A 16850-nucleotide genomic window follows, 5' to 3' on the forward strand; every position below is an offset into this window, starting at 1 on the left:
TCTCTAAAGAGGATAAATCCATTGCAAGTAAACTTTCCATCGACTTTTCAGCCGATTTCCCTCCAAATGTAACCCAGAAGCCCAAAATATAAAATGCAGAGCTGAGGCTCAGAGACCACAAATCTTTCAACAAGCCATTAAATGCACCAGAGTCTCAGAGAGGAAGTAAAAAAAAACAAAAACAGAACCCACATAAAAAACCTTTTATGCTAAAGAAGTCACTTTTACAGTGATAATTAAAGAGTGTGTCGATGTATTCTTTGTCACGCTTGTGTGTGAAGGTCACCTTCAGAAAGACGTTGGTAAGCCTAGCTCCGATGCAGGGAGTGTGTGATTTAAGTGTTCAGTTATTGTTGCCCGTTGCCAAAGGAACACAGGAAGTGCTCATGGCCTTCGTTCCTGCATATGCAAAACACAAGAGCTACAATTAAATTTTGCATAGGGTAGACAAGTCAGAGATGCAAAAAATCAATCAATAATCTATCTTGAACAGACTTCACAAACGTCAATCAAAAGGTATATCTTGAAAAAATGATAAAGCATATTTAAATCTGATATAGACCAACCAGAGATGTATCCTGTAGATTTTTTTGTCAATACAAAGTATTTTTTAAGTTAGTTGTTCAAACACCCTGACTGTTTTTTTCAGGTCATTGTTTCACTTTATGTTTCACTTTACTAATGACAACAAAAAGGGCACTCAGAGAAAGCAGGTCTTCCACCAAAGCCAGTTCTCTTATCTCTCACTTTTAAAGACAATGAACTGCAGCTTTTCTGTGGGCTCTTCTTTTGCCCACACTCCACCTCTGCACCAAGTTTTATGAAATTTGGCTTTGTAGTTGTTTGTCTTCTGATAAAAATGCTGACAAATGGCACCAATCGTTGCCTCGATCTCAGCTCTTGGCTGGGTGAAGAAAAAACGTGTACAAAGAATAAGGAGAGCATTGCTGCACGGTGCTGCTCGTCATCAAAAACTCTACAATGCATCATACAAAACACCTAGAATTCTTGATCAATCCAGCTGACCCCTCTCTCTTTGGCACAAAAGGCAAATAAATTAGACCTCAAAGGAAACCAACCAAGAGTGCAGCTTAGAATGAAGTTCCACAAGACAAATAATCAAAAATCAGGGACCCAACTTTACTCCATCATGCCTGCTTTCTAATATTTCCTAAAAATATACTTAAGAAAGCAGGTCCTTTCCAACCATTACTCAATATCCATCTGATGCAGGCCGTGTCTTGCCTCTAATGGATCCTGTCTTCCTGAAACCTGAGCTCTGATTAAAGGCAAACAGGAAGCATTAGTGGTGCATATAGTCTGGGTCCACTGTGTCAGATGATTTGTGTGTGAGAGAAGTGTTATTATTAGTGTTCTCGCTAGCATCTGACTAATGGTTTAATGTACTATTAGGTACATCCTGAAACAGTAAGATGTGCGGCGTACGCCATAGGAAGGGAAAGGAAGTCTTACCAAGCACTCCATCGTAATGCTATATCAAATATGTTGAGTGGATAGGAAGTGAATCAGAGCAGTATACTCTTGTGTGAAGTATAATTCATTTTTCTGCAATAAAGTATAATGAGAAAGCTCTGTGAGAGATCATGACTGAGGCCAAGAGGGCATCATCAGATTAATTATTAGATAGGGAAGAGAGGGAAGAGGAAGAACAAATAGCTGCAAATCACTTAAAAACTCACATCATTTATTTTCATTTGCATCTTGTTGCATTTAAAGTTCAATGGCAAAAAAAACCCTACGTCAAAGTTGCACTCACCAGTACAATATAAAGCGCCTTGAGGCGACTTTTGTTGTGATTTGGCGCTATATAAATAAAATTGAACTGAATTGAATTGAACCAGTCACTTCATTAGGTACACCTGTTCAACTGCTTATTAACACAAATATTAACAGCATTAATGACCTGCTGAAGTTCTACGTGAGAATCAGAATGAGGAAGAAAGGGGATTTAAGTGACTTAGAAAGTAGGATGGTCGTTGGCACCAGACGGGCTGGTCTGAGGATTTCAGAAACTGATGATCTACTGGGATTTTCCCACATAACCATCTCTAGGGTTTACAGAGAATGGACCAGAAATGAAAATATCCAATCCAAGAAGGCAGAGCAATGGTTCTCTGCCTTGTTGATGCCAGAGGTCAGAGGAGAATGGCCAGACTGGTTTGAGCTGACAGGGAAGGCAACAGTAACTCAAATTACCACTCAACACACAATACATCAAACCTTGCAACAGCAGAAGAAGACCATGACAGGTGCTACTCCTGTTGGCTAAGAACAGTAAACGTAGGCTACAGTTCACGCAAGCTCACCAAAACTGGACAACAGGAGACTGGAAAAAGCAACAGTTCAGGCTGGTGGTGTGGGGGATATTTTTTAGCACACTTTGGGCACCTTAGTACTAACTGAGCATTGTTTAATGTCCATTCCTTTATGACCAACACACCCATCTTCTGATGGCTGTTTCCAGCTCGATAACATGGCAATGCAATTACTGTACTGAAATGGCTTCCAACACATCTCAATCCACTAGAGAAGCTTTGGGATGTGGTGGAACGGGAGGGTCACATCATGGATGTGCAGCTGACAAATCTGCAGCAACTGTGTAAAACTATCATGTCAACATGGACCAAAATCAACATGGACCAAAATCTCTGCACCTTGTTGCATCGACACCATGAAGAATTAAAGCAGCTCTGAAAGCAAAAGTGGTCCAACACAGTACCAGCAAGGTGCACCTAAGAAAGTGGAGTGTGAGTCTATAGCCTAGCTCACGTGCCAAACTTGAGGCTTAGGAACACTACTGCACAAACTAATGGGCGGCATCTTGAATTCTATGTGTCATTTATATGCAGTCTATTTTAAAACATAAAGCCTATTATCAAAACTGTTATAATTAGTTCAACTAGACTATGACAAACTCCTGGCATTATCTTTATGAACTGGTGACTGGTTTGTGTCATTTCTAAGAATTCATACAGTGGCTGATGTACGCAAACAGAAATTTCAGAAAATTTCTACTTCAAATTAAAAAAAGATGTCTCTCACTATTTTTGGAGACAAGAAGAAAAGTCCCTATTCTCGGATTTATGTGAAACTAACAACACAGCCCACTGCAGTAGCTAAGATTTTTATCTGTGCTTGGTAGCATTTCTGATTCACTCATCTAGGGCCAGAGTCTGTGTGGGCGTTGAGCTGATAGGATGTTAACTTGCCAGCTCCAATATTTGCCTCCAACAGGAAAAGCACACATACACAATATACGACGAGTATGCACGGGAATACACACGGTAGATAATACACCCAGCTACTGCGCAAAAAAATAAAAAATAAACAGATGAAACTGTGGTGATTATAGGTGGGCTTGTTATGTAACAGGACTGCAGTCATTAAATTAAACAGCCAGGTGGCAAGAAAATGAGCTGGGCAACTATCAAGAGAGACAGGAAACCGGTCACCAGGAAGACTGGCAGATGGAAAACCAGAGACAGGAACAGTTGGGAGGAAAGGGAAACAAACACGGTGATAAATGAAAAATAAAGACAAGCAAAGAAGGCAGCAGAGGTTTGCACAGCAAGGATGAAAGATATATCGGCTTTGGTCACACAGATCGCTTCTCAGGGTTGGTGTTCAATAAAATTTACTGACAGTAAGAAATATTAAAAAGGTGACCAGAATCATCCATACAAATACACACATCCTCTTAATGTGGATGACTCACACCTTTGATCGAGGTATAGTCAAACTTCTAGCGCCTACACTCCACGTTTCATCTTTGGTTTTTGTTTTTTTGTGCACTTTCTTATTAATGACTTTTCTAGAGTTTTCTTTTACATCATAATATCTCAAGGAAAATCTCCTCTGACTCACTCCTTAACCCTGCACCATTTTACCTGATGCTCACACACGCAGACACAAAGCATGCCATCTATTCATTCATAGATTTCTCTTCTCAGCTGAGTGCTCTGTTCACACACTTCAGAGTATTTAAAATGGTGTCCATTTCCAGGCTAAAAGTATCTGCCTGTTAGGCAGACTGAACAGATTTTTGACTTTTTTTTTTTGCGCTATAAGTATCTAGTTGGATCTATGTCTTAAGTTATTAAGCTGTTTTAGGATAATTTCTTTTTTGGAGTTTGTGTACCATCTTCCATCTGTGTCTCCTTACTTCACAGATGGAAGACCCCCAGTTCGAGACCAGAAAGAAGCACAAACCCAGCCTCAGGGGGTAAGAAGCTAGTGTGATCCCAGTGCTGGTTCCCAGCTCCGATAAATGGAAGGGCTGCATTAAGAGGGGCGTCTGGCATAAAATCTGTACCAAACCAAATATGTGGAATCGTTTGGTGTGACGATCCCTTGGGAAAAGGCAGAAAGTACCTTCTACTTTAACACCTAACATGAGAGAGTTCATCTATGCTGTAAATGCAAACCCCTCTGAAATCCAATGCCGTAACCTGACTACAGCTCGCACTGTGACTGTTGAATTCAGCACCATCGATTCCTCCTGAGCTTTTCCGGCTATTTCTTCTGCTTCCATTTTTCAAACCGATCGGAAGATAATGGATCAGCTCAAAGAGAGAAACTCCAAACTGCCGACTGTAACATTAGATTGCTTCATTTGGTGTGATGGTTTAAAATAAAAGTTAACACGCAATTAGGTTAGTTTTAACAAGACAAGAGTGAAGAAGAGGTCTCTATACACACCTTCAAAAATGACAACTGATGGCAGTAGATTTCTCTGCTCAACTAAAAAGTAAATACAGTAAATATATGCAGTATATATAAGAAATGCAACATTATTACTGTTTCATCGCAAAAAGGATGGGAGCTTCTCTGACTCATTTTTCTGTAACCCATCACACTCTATCCAAGGGCATCATGGGAGAGAAAAAAGCTTCTCCCCCCACTCTACACACAGACACACACTCACAGAAATACACACAGGGGAATCCCTATTGGTGAAGATACTGACAGGTGACCAGTTTCCATGGCAGCAGCTTCCTTCCTACATACATACATTCATAGATTTTTTTTTCTCCACTCTCTGTCACATGAGAGAGAGAGCATGAATGACAATAAACACTTGAATGAAGGAAGTGAATGAACAGATGAATGGCTGACTGAGAGAATGAGCCAGCTCGGGTTTCATTTTACCAGAGCAGGTAACAGACAGAGAGTCTTTATGCATCTCCTTTTGTGTTCAGAAGGCTTTTTTTTTTACTTTCCCAGCAGACAGTCTGAGCAAGTACATGTAAAGGCGATGCAGTCAGACTTGTGTGCTCAGGCGCTGTTATCTATCTGCATTGGTTGCTATAGTAAAGACGTGGGCGTATGTATATAAAGTAGTAACCAGCACTCTTTTCCGCTTTGCGGTCATAAAACAAGTTGTAGAACAGACTATTGATTTAATCTTGCTGTCATCTATTTTAAGAGTGCATTTCTATCCAGTAAAACTGTGTATTTTAGTCTGACCGCAGCAAATGTGGCCTAAACCCCCTCAGCTATTCTTAAAGTTATCATTGAAACAGGAAGTTATTGTGTGGTACCTGCTGCAACTAGTAATCCATTATCTGTACGTTAATACAGTATAACTTTGTCATTTAGTCACATCATCAACAGCTTCAGAACCTCTTCAGCTGTTCATACTTTCTGTATAAGCATAATACTGTGCTATAAAGACTGAGCAATATGGTAGGGTGTATTTCCAACAGGGTGAAGAACCCAACACCAAGATAGTTTTTACAAGGTGCTGAACTGAAAACCTTACATTACACAAAAAATAATAGACAATACAGGTATTCACCCTGCCTGCGCAGCAAGCCATTTGGCCATTATATAATGAAGCTAAAGCATTTTGGGGATATGTAAATTGTGAATAGCATTATATTTGCCATATGGGCACCCATCAGGTATAACATTATGACCACCTGCCTAACCGTGTGTTGGTCCCACTCCCAAAAAAGCCCTGACTCATCAAAGCATGGACTTCACCAGACCCCTGAGAGTGTGCTGTGCTATCTGGCACCACGATGTTAGCAACAGATCCTTTACAGTCCTGTAAGCTCCGAGGTGGGGCCTCTGTGGATCAGATTTGTTTGTCCCGCACATCCCCACAGATGCTCGATTGGACTCAGCTGGCGTTTGGGGTGGCTGAAGCTCGAGAGGTAGAGCAGATCATCTACTAATTGGAAGTTCATTTAACTCAACTCATTTTTACTCAAACTATTCCTGAATCATTTTTGCTTTGTGGCATGCCTCAAAGCAGGGTCCATTACTATAATTCTTTCTTTTCAGATTTTATGCCTAATGGTGCCTAATAAGTGCCTTATAAATAACTATACGTATAAATGCACATGGAAGAAAATGCTCTATTATTTATTCTTTTATCTTTTTCTTTGTGTTTTTTTTAAAACATCTTTTTGTGACGCATTTCCTCGATCCCTGATGTGTCACAGCGCTAAAAGCTTCCTCCCACTTACTCTTTCTAATGCTGATTGTGTTTGAGTGTGCAAATGTGGCGTGCGTGTTTGTAAGTACGTATCAGTAAGGGAGTATAAACACAACTGCCCGTTTGCTTCCTTCTTGCTTGATCTAAGAAATTTTCAGAATAACAAACAAACAAAAAAAATCACCATTTTTTAAATTTTACCATTTTTTTCCATTGGTCCACAAAGTCTTGTCCTTTCTTGAAGCTATTTTGTCAGTTTACAATTTTCTACTCTTTGGCTGTGTGTCGGTTAATGTGCAGCTCAATCCAGCAACATCAAGAAAACCTATGTTTGAAAAAAAAAGCCCATGAAATTAACACCTCATTTGAGGCACAACTCATATATTTCAGTCTGTGGGAAAGCCTTGATTGATAATGTTTTTCCCTGAAAGACTGATGCATTACCTTTTCAAGGCTGAAGTTCTAGGCATAATTGATTGCTCTTTCTAAAGACACTAATGACTAAATACTGCATGGTTTGCGACTTTCGGTGATGCTGGGAATGACTAGAAACCTTTGTTTTAACCCTCTTGCTTTTTCATGTTCTTGGTGCTAGGATGCCAAAGACACTTTGGTCTATATCTGTAAAGAGCTGTTAACTCGATAATAGTGTTGCCAAAAAAGAAAGGAAAAGATACTCAGATGCTAACTGGTCCTCAAAATTACTGTTGGATTATATACTCGTTTGCAACAGTACTGTTACCATCAGTGCTCTCCTCGTGTCCTCCAGTTGACACACAACTTCGCACGGCACTGCTGCAGCCCCTCTCCACAGTAGAGGCTGAAGCAGTGTACTTTCACACTCTATGAGGAATTTTGAGAGGTCAGTAGAGCTCCCGTTTCATCAACACTGAAGTATTAAACCGTTATCATAAATGTTTACCTGGCTGGCGCGTACATTAACATTTGCTGTTTAACTATTAGCAATTGACCAGTTACTACTTAGTTAGCAGTTACAACTAAATAATAAAACGCTAGCATTAATGTTGGAGTAGGTAGCAAAACATTATCTAACTTCCCTGACTGTAGTTTTAATAGACAGCGTAAGTTTTACAGGATAACACAATTATTTGGGTTTGAAAAGCATTATTTTTCTCTTAAAGTCATTCAGCAGATTGAATGTGAGAAAAGTTCATCAGCAACTACACAGAAACAGTAGAAGCCTACTTTACCTGCTCTATTTCATCAGCAACAAAAATATGGTACCAAGTCACCAGACGCGCGGCACTAACTCGCTGCCCCTCGTCCTTTTGTGTGTATGTGTTGGGGTTTTTTTACTACCTTTTGACAATCTTTAAATATTTGTCATATCTACACTTTGCATTGGTGATGCAATTTTTTGCACCATATCAGACAACTTAAAAAATAGTGTTGTCATTGATGTTATTGTTTGCATTGTTCTAATCTCTGTTTTGTAATGACTCTATTTTTCCCCATAGTATTGACAATGGTATCAAGTATTTCCAAGGTGTCCACATCGAGTTTGAGATTCTACTACCACGATAACACTACTTGACAGCTAGAAAATAAAATAAAAGAGTGAGAGAGAAAAAGAAAAGATCCTCACCTTCCGCTCCATCTCTCTAGCAGGAAGGCATCAGGCTCCTGAAACACCTCCGGGTCGCGATGGACGGCATGGCTGATATAAATCACACCAAAATCTTTAGGAACATGAAACCCCATGAGCGTGGAGTCCTACACAAACATACAGAGAGACATATTCATATTATTATCATATTATTAAATATCATGTGGGTAACAAACTTGACTTTGAAATGGTTTCCTGGTCTTTTACTGATCGCTTGTGTTACTTTACACTGGATTTTACATGTGTACATATGCACCTGACCTGCAGTGAAAATGGCACAATTGTAAGAAAAAAACTTTTAACTCTTTGCCCCATAAAGACAACATTTGGCAAAAAGGGGAAAGAGTTAAAAACCCTTTAAAACCACAGTGAATGGGGCACACTTTTAATTCTGAATAAAAACTCCATTTTAAACAAAATATGCCGGGCCCGGTTTTCCATTAAGCCCTGGTGAAAAGAGCCACCTTGGGGCAAAAAGACCAATTGTTGCCCTTCTAAATCACCTTTTTCACTACATCCATTAGTAGCCGCACTAATGGACTGCCGGAGAACATGATCACTGTTTCTCTTTCCTGTGCACACTCATTTTTCTCTCTGCCTCTCTCTGGTGGAGTGGAAAATCTTTTACAAATCTCTTTCATTCTCCCTCTTCTCATTGAGAAATGCCTCAGCACTCGGTGCTGGTTTCATTCTCTCTCCCTCCTCCCCCTTTCTCTCATTCACTCTTGCACACAGGTTGCAAAACACCACTGCATATCTTAGTTCCACCTGATGGGAGAATCCACTTTTTTTCCACCTGATTGTGAATACTAATGACCACTCATTCTCCTACACAATTCCCTGCACACATAAACATCTCATCAGTCCTTTTCAGAGCACTTGCCTCTCGCATTTTCTGGCAGGGCATCAGCTATGGCACTGGCAATATGTCACTAATTAACAGCCAGTTGTCTTCAAAGTACTGCTTTTCAAACTTTAGCTGGAGTATCTTTAACTATACAAGTATTCTCACAGCTGCTCGAGTCGCTGTAGATATTCTAGTGCCCTGTTCTGTAAGTCTTGCTCGTGCATTTGTGTTTATTTTATTTATATCTCTGTATAAACCACTGAGGCTGGCAAGAATGGTGCACTGGTATGTTTCACAGGAGTGACAAAACTTTCCACTCCGCTTCAGAGTATCACCAGTTCACTTTACCCCCACTCGAAAACACTGACACCCCCGTCCCCTCCCACACTCGCTTCCTTCCGGAGGGGAAGCGGAGGAAATCGATCACAGAGAGAGATCAATGTCTCTGATTGGACTGTTGCATAAGCCTGTTTGCTGAAGTCACAGGGTTCAAAGACTGCCACGGAGGGAGGAGGCGGACACGCTGTTGAATGCCCCATCCTTGGGGTAAAAGCAGCACGCCAGTCAGTAGGCGGTAAGTCGAGTAGACGTGGGATTTGACTATCAGACAGATGTCTGATCAGTGTACAGATTACATTTTACTAGACTTTTCCCAGCAAACACGCCTACAAAATATCAGTTTACATAATCACATGAGAACCAACGGACCATGCACAGCAAACGGGGAAAACAAAAATAGTAATACAATTAAACAAACTTCGAGATATTATAATAACACACACGTGGAGAGGTAAACCTGTGGTAAACCTCACAGCTGGACGAACCTTCACAGCTGTAGTTGTAAAAGCACTCAAATAAAGGTTTCAAGAGGCCTTTCACTAACACTGACTGCTACTGTGAGAGAACACAAGAAGTCTCAAAACGACTGTGAAGTTGAATTACCGCATTTGAAGATATACAACATTTATTTACTAAGTCCTTCTGCAGGACAGCATACATAGACAAAGAAAGACAAAGAAAAGTCTTTCATCTACAGTCAGCTGTCGCCATCTAGAGGAAGGCAGAGCAAGACAAAACAACTAATGCTTACTACAACTACTTCTACCTCAGGATTAAAATTATAAATACAAATACAAACCATAAAATATCTGAAAACACAGGTTTGCTGGGAAGTTTTTCAAAAGCAGCCTGTTCACATGCTGCTAGATTTATTTCCTTTGAATTCAGCAAGTTTTTATTGAAGTTCAAATTGTGCTGACCGGTCACGTCTGAGCAGGCTTTGGTTTCATGCAGGTGAAGAGTTCATGTGGACCAAAAACAGGAAAAGGATTTGCCAAAATGCAATCCACTGAAACCACTGGTCATCTGACAATGACTATGCTTTTTAAAAATGCAACAATCTGCAACAATAAACAATCTGCCCCAAAGATTGCTCATTACCCTAAAGGCTAAGTCACCAGACTAACCAATAAGTTCCCAATTTAAGTCATTACTGCTGCAGGGTTGTATTTTTTCAGTTGTTAAATATTCTCATGATGATGTTCACTTCCGCACCCATAAACTTTGGACCTCTGAATAAAACTAAATAGAGTCTACAAAACATTTAATAAGTTTTCTAACTGACCAGATGAGTGGTGGAAAAATCAGACATGTTTGACATGGATACGGAATTTAAATCTTCATTCTCTTTCACTTTTAAGACATTACTCACGGTATAATTGTGCTAGATGAGGAGCACTGGCTCATTCACTGAAATTTACATAAAAACTACCTGATCAGCTATTCTGCGTCCACCAATGAAAGGAGGCCATAGCCTCCGCACCTCCAGCAGCACCCGGCGCAGGTAATCAGGGTCTTCTGTTGCTCGACGACGGGCTTCTTCCTGAACATGGAGACAGAGACAACGAGCTGTATGTTAGAGCACAAAGATTTTTACTAAAAACTGAAAAATTTTAAATATAGAGCCTACATGAATCTGATGTCCTGCTGATGCTGACTTTTGAGTTATACTGGTAAGGCTCAAAATTAGAGGTGTGGGACGACAGCTTTGATTGCTTTAGTTTTTTGTGTCTTTAAAAAAAAAAAAGAAAAAGTAATCAGGTAATGCCATGGTGGCATGGTGGATGTCCATCATTTATTTTCTTTAAGTTTCCTTGAAGATGTTTCACCTCTAATCCGAGAAGCTTCTTCAGCTTCTTCAGAACTGAAGAAGCTTCTCGGATGAGAGGTGAAACGTCTTCAAGGAAACTTGAAGAAGTCCAGACGCTTTCTTTCCAAGCTCCTTAGACCACTGCATGTTGATGTGTACAAATGGCTACCAAACATCGCAGCTAGCTGGCTAACATTAGCTTCAGGTTTGGTTTTTTGTCCCTGTGTAAACTGCATTTTCGAGAATGTGTTGAGCATTTTTGAGTCCTTCTTGACACTGTGATTGGTGGACTCCATTTCTAGTTTATTTGTGCAGCATTATTCAGAGACAAGCGGAACAGAAAGTGGAATATAAAACATATCTGTCTTGATATAAAACATGCACAAACAGTCAGGATAGAAATGTAACTATTTAATTGAGAAAAATTCGTTTTTGTGAAAGCAGCAGTGGCAGATGAGCTGAGGTGTGTGCAGTCTCACCCCTCTTTGTCATTCTCCAGTTTATCTTTGATGATGTCCATCAGTTTGTTCCTGGCATCCAGGGCAATGGAGAAACCCGACGACCACATAGGAACCTTCACATTTACTGGAGCAGAGATCAGGCCTGCAGGGTGAGGGGGAGGAGGCCAGAAGGCGTAGAACAAAAGAGTCAGAAACACCAAGATGAATGTGTGCGGTCCCAGAATGAAAGAGGAAGTTGGAGATGTTGAAATAATGTATTGCACAAAACTGAGAAATTGTCATGTTTTAACATTACCAGAGGTGTTAAGATTGATCACTTCTTAGTGTTATATTTAAATAAAAAAGACGTTGCAGAAAGAACATCAAGGAAAAGGGCTGCAAAAAAATTAAAATAAAAAATGTGTGCATGATTTATCTGCATGCCCCTACCATGCCAGTGCTGGGTGCATAGCTGACTGATTTCCTGGAAAAGTTCAGGTTGCTCCTCAGCTCCTACGTTCAGAAAAAGGCCCAACACCAGCTCTGTCCCCAGAGATTTAAAAACAGTGTACACACTCTCTGGCTGACCACTACACAAACACACACAAGTATACAATCGGAGACACATTGATGAGTTTATTCAATTAAATTATTCAATTCAACTTTATTCATACAGCGCCAAAACACGATAACTGTTGCCTCAAGGTGCTCTATATTGTAAGGTAGACCCTACAGTAATACAACAGAGAACTGAACGATCAGATGAGCCCTTATGAGCAAGTGCTTTGGTGTCAGTGGGAAGGAAAAACTCCCATTTAACAGGAAGAAACCTCCAGCAGAACCAGGTCAGGGAGGGGCGGCCAAACCCTAAAACATGGTGACTGCAATTCAAGCAAGTGACTTCAAGAAATACTGATATACAGCTTTATGATGTGTTTCTATGTATGTATGAAAATAATAAAAACCAACATCTGCAGGAATATTATAAAAATTGGACATTTATATTTTAGTGTCCTATCAACTACATTTAAAAAAAACCTTCTGTACTTTTTTCACATGGTGATATTCATCTTCACAGCTTTGGTTTCACAGTTAGGTTGGGTGTGTTTGGACAAAATATTGTCATTGTGGTTGTGTGAATGACATCTGCGGTGGGCGGTGTACACTGTATCTGTACATCACCACAGTGTGTTTGCAGTGAAACAATCAAGATGTGACTGAAGTGCAGACCTTCAGCTTTGCTTCAAGGGGTTCAATATGAGTGTTTAGTTATTGCAGACATTTTTATACACAGTCTCCCATTTTCAGAGGCTAAAGTAATCAGATACACTAACGTAGTTTTTATTACAAAGATTCTTCTTCCTTTCTTTTTCTTTCAGTGGCTTGGCCTTGATAAACTCTTGAGTTGTTTTTGCAGTTGGCTTTGAGTCATTATCCATTTGTACTGTAAAGCACTGTCTGATCAGTTCTGCATCATTGCTCTGTGCCCTTCACAATTCATCTTGCTCCTTCTATCAACATCATCAACAAACACGAGTGACCTGGTTACACTGGTGTCAGCTTCATGCCACAACATCATCTCCACCATGTTGACAGGTGATGTCTCCTTCAGATCAGGAGATGTTTCTCTCCTTCTCCATAATTTCCTCTTCCATTCAAGTTAATTTGGATTTCATCTGTCCAAAGACTTTTTTCCCCAGAACTGTACAGGCTCTTTTAGTTTTCTGGCAAACTCTACTTTAATCTTCTTGTTCCTGAGTGTAACTAGTGGTTTGCACCTTATGGTGAACCCTCTGTATTTATATTCATGATGGCATCCACTGATTGCACACATGAGACTGATACACCTATCTTCTACAGATTTCTTATTTCTTAAGTGATTTTTTTCTTAAACAAGGTAATAATTTGTGATGCTACACCTTAGTTCTTTTTTAAGATCTCTTAGTGTAGCTGAGCTGTGCGATCCTTTTTAATAAAGTGCTAGATTGTTGATTTAGACAATCTTGAAGTTTTTTGCTTTGCATTTTCACTATCACTCTGATAGATTTATGTTGATTTTATTAGCCTAACGATGGCCCCCTTCACTTACATTCACATCTCTTTAAACATCCTATTGACACTTCCAGTGAAAAGCTAAAATGTAAATTCAAAAGATATTCTGTTAGTCATGAAAACAACATGAAACAACAAGGGAACATGCCTCACCTGGCCATCAAACTGCTTGTCAGTAATTTGTCTGATTAATTTTGAGCCTCTGAAATAAAGGACTACGTACACAGTAAAAATACTTATGACCTAACTTTACTCTTGCTTATCAAAGAGTGTCACCTTTTAGTTATTGTGAAATAATACTTGTTGTAAATCTTTTTGTATTCTTTGAGCTACATTAATACACATAAATATACCCGTGAAAATGGTAAATATGTGTGGATATAACTGCTGTAAGTGTTACCTGACAGAGAGGTCCTTCAGACAGCGCTCACATACACTACACAGACACAAACACACAAGCACAGACATATTTTAGTCTTAAGTAAAAGTACAACTGATTTTTTGTAAAGAGCTGTTGTTTCTCAAACAAACAGGGACTCAGCTCTTGCAAGAGAAACCTTTGACATGGATGGACACATTTCAACTGCTGCAGCAGTGAAAGGTTTGCAGTTGCGTCACATATATCTGTGCAATTATTTCTGCCGCCACTGTGACAACCCAAACTTCAGTCAGAGGCATCCCCCAGCTATACAATACATGAATTACTGTTGTAACAATATTATGATTACGTTGCGATATAATCACTCCACGAACCCAAACAGCTTCCTGTAAAGAGGCTGGTAAGTGACAGGCGGAGAAGGCATGCCTCCTCACCTAAAATATACCAATGCAAGTCACTATTTGCAAAGTTTTTTGCTTGTATTTGAAGCATGTGGAGTAGGGAAGGGAAAACTGATACTCAGACTGAATGTACTTTAAGTGTGGGCCATCTTGTATGTGTGTGAGTGTTTACCATTAGTAGTAACAATGGTGTCACCATACATGTTTGTCATCAAGTCAGTTGGATCCTTAAGAAACAAACTGGTCTTCTCTGAAACACATCACATAACATCACTGCATACTCTTCAATCAAACGTCCACGTCACACTTTGGTTCATTTGTACTAAACACAAAGCGGGACATGCATGGAAAATCTCTGCTTTTCCTTATGAGTGCATCTGTGATCTCATTCCTATTTTACAGCATAACAAAAATATCATCACATCACGATGCATAAGTTGAATAAATCATGCCATGGGATATTTAAACTGTTTAAATGTGAAGAGAGGAAGAAACGATTAAATTAAGGTTGAAGATATTTGTATTTAGGGGACTAAATTTGTTTACACAAATTCCTACCGCTAGCATGTGCTTTAAAATTTAAATTATAAACCTTTAATGTCCAGTAAGTCATGTATTAAAAAATCTAAATCACAAATAAATACAGTGTGTTAACATTAACACTTTAAAAAAAATCTATTTCCTCTCTCTCTCTCTCTCGGTATATTTTGGTCACCGAATAGGCCCTATCCTCATTTAAAGTGTGCAATATAATATGAGTAATTTATTGAAGTGCAAATATTTAAATCATTTGTAAAGGTAAAAACAATTATACTTCTATAATAATAATATTTTCCCCCAATACTATCCCGAGTCTCTCCCATGGCCTACCCGAGGGAATTTCTTTCCATATATCCCTTTGACTGTGGAAGCAAAGTCGAACTATGTGTCGTATAAGAGCAAGTGTTTAAACACTGTACCACACAGCAGCTCTCTCATCCCTTGCACGGAGCAGATAAACGATGTCGGTCTGTTCATTAGGCGGCACAGAAACATTCTGCTCCGGTGTTTTTCGATCCTCTGCTGGCAGAAGCTCACCGGGTCCCGGTAGAACTCCAGGGACTTGTCCCCGAGCAGCGATACACCTGCATTTCCTGGTAGTTTAGACATTCAGAATCTGAGTGCAACGACGTTTATCTTCTGTTTGGCTTGTAAATGGCTGTCAGAACACCAGGAACTCTCAGCTTTTTCAAACTAGGTCAAGGTCCGAACTAATTCCTTATTTATCTGTGACTATCCACACGAGCGACCTTGCGAACTCTTGCTAGCTTAATGTTGTTTCTGTTTTCTCTGAGGTACCTCAAAGTGCCCACCTGCACCAGAGAGTGATGCGTTCAGGTGTTGCCCGTAATTTAGACGTTGTACAGACGGATTAGTCCAGGGATGTCGAACTCGTTTTACATCACGGGCAGTCACCAAGTTCAGCTAACTGGTCAACATTACATTTGGATCAGGTGTGGTGAAGAGGGATCGGGGTCACAGGGAGAACCTCTGTGTTCACATTTTGAGAGCACGGAGTAGTGGGATATATAAGCAGGCAAACCACTGACTACCATGGGCACAATAACTTTTTATGGGATGAAAAAATGTAATGGGACAGTTAGGGTCATTCAAGTTCATTCAGTGAACTTGATGAGAGAAACGGTGAGCAAGAGCCACAGTAAGGTCTCCGAACAGTAAGGAGACCAGGGATCAGTTAATGGTTGTGTGTGTCGTTAAGCAGTAGTGTGTATGTAAATGATGACATGTGTGCAAGTTTGTGTGTGTGTGAGAGGGTAAAGGGAAATGTAAGGTACCAGGATGCAATGATGCACCAAAAATCAAGTGACAAAAATGTGATATATAACCCTAACCCAGACGCAACACAGAATCACTTTTTTCATTTGAATCTGAAAAACTTTAGGTAAAACTCAGTGGTGAGGTGTTTGATTAAATATTTTCATCAAACACCTCAGCACTGAGCTGCACAAGACTGTAAACTTTACTGCATTTTCTCATCCACTTTGAAAAACATATATCCAAGTATGTTTCGTATATTTGCTGCACTACTGTTTTTTTTTTTTCACGTCTGATTTTGTTTGTGATTAAATATTCTCGTTCTTGCCCCCCCCCCCCCGTGCCACCCGATCTAAAAAAATCTTAGAAACGCCCCTTCCCGTCGGGTGTGAAAAGAGGTTAACCTGCTTTCGTCACATCAGCTGAGTTAAAAGCCTGACTTTAGAAGCATCCATGACATACAGTGAAGGCTTTTGACCACTGCAAATGTGAAGTATCTTCTAATTATATGGGATAGAGAGATAAAATATGATGTCCACTCTCACATGAAGTGGGCCAGTTGGTCACCCGCAGCTGTACTATAGCATGCAGTTCCACCTTTCCCACGCGATGGCGGCAACGATCATCCCGCCTCTCTCTCTCTCCCTCTCTCTCTCTCACCCTCTCTCTCTCGGTGG

The 16850-nt window shown here is 40.0% G+C and overlaps 1 protein-coding gene across 1 annotated transcript in view; it reads right to left on the reverse strand.

The window, feature by feature from the left end:
• The window catches only part of dusp4 (dual specificity phosphatase 4), a 48665-nt gene extending 40466 nt beyond the window's left edge, over positions 1-8199 (reverse strand). The window contains exon 1 of the mRNA XM_003444427.3: positions 8070-8199. The gene's annotated coding sequence lies outside the window, so the exon portion shown is untranslated. The remainder of the gene's footprint in view (positions 1-8069) is intronic.
• Between the last annotated feature and the right edge of the window lie 8651 nt (positions 8200-16850).

Source organism: Oreochromis niloticus, linkage group LG7, assembly GCF_001858045.2.
Source record: "Oreochromis niloticus isolate F11D_XX linkage group LG7, O_niloticus_UMD_NMBU, whole genome shotgun sequence".
NCBI lineage: Eukaryota > Metazoa > Chordata > Actinopteri > Cichliformes > Cichlidae > Oreochromis > Oreochromis niloticus.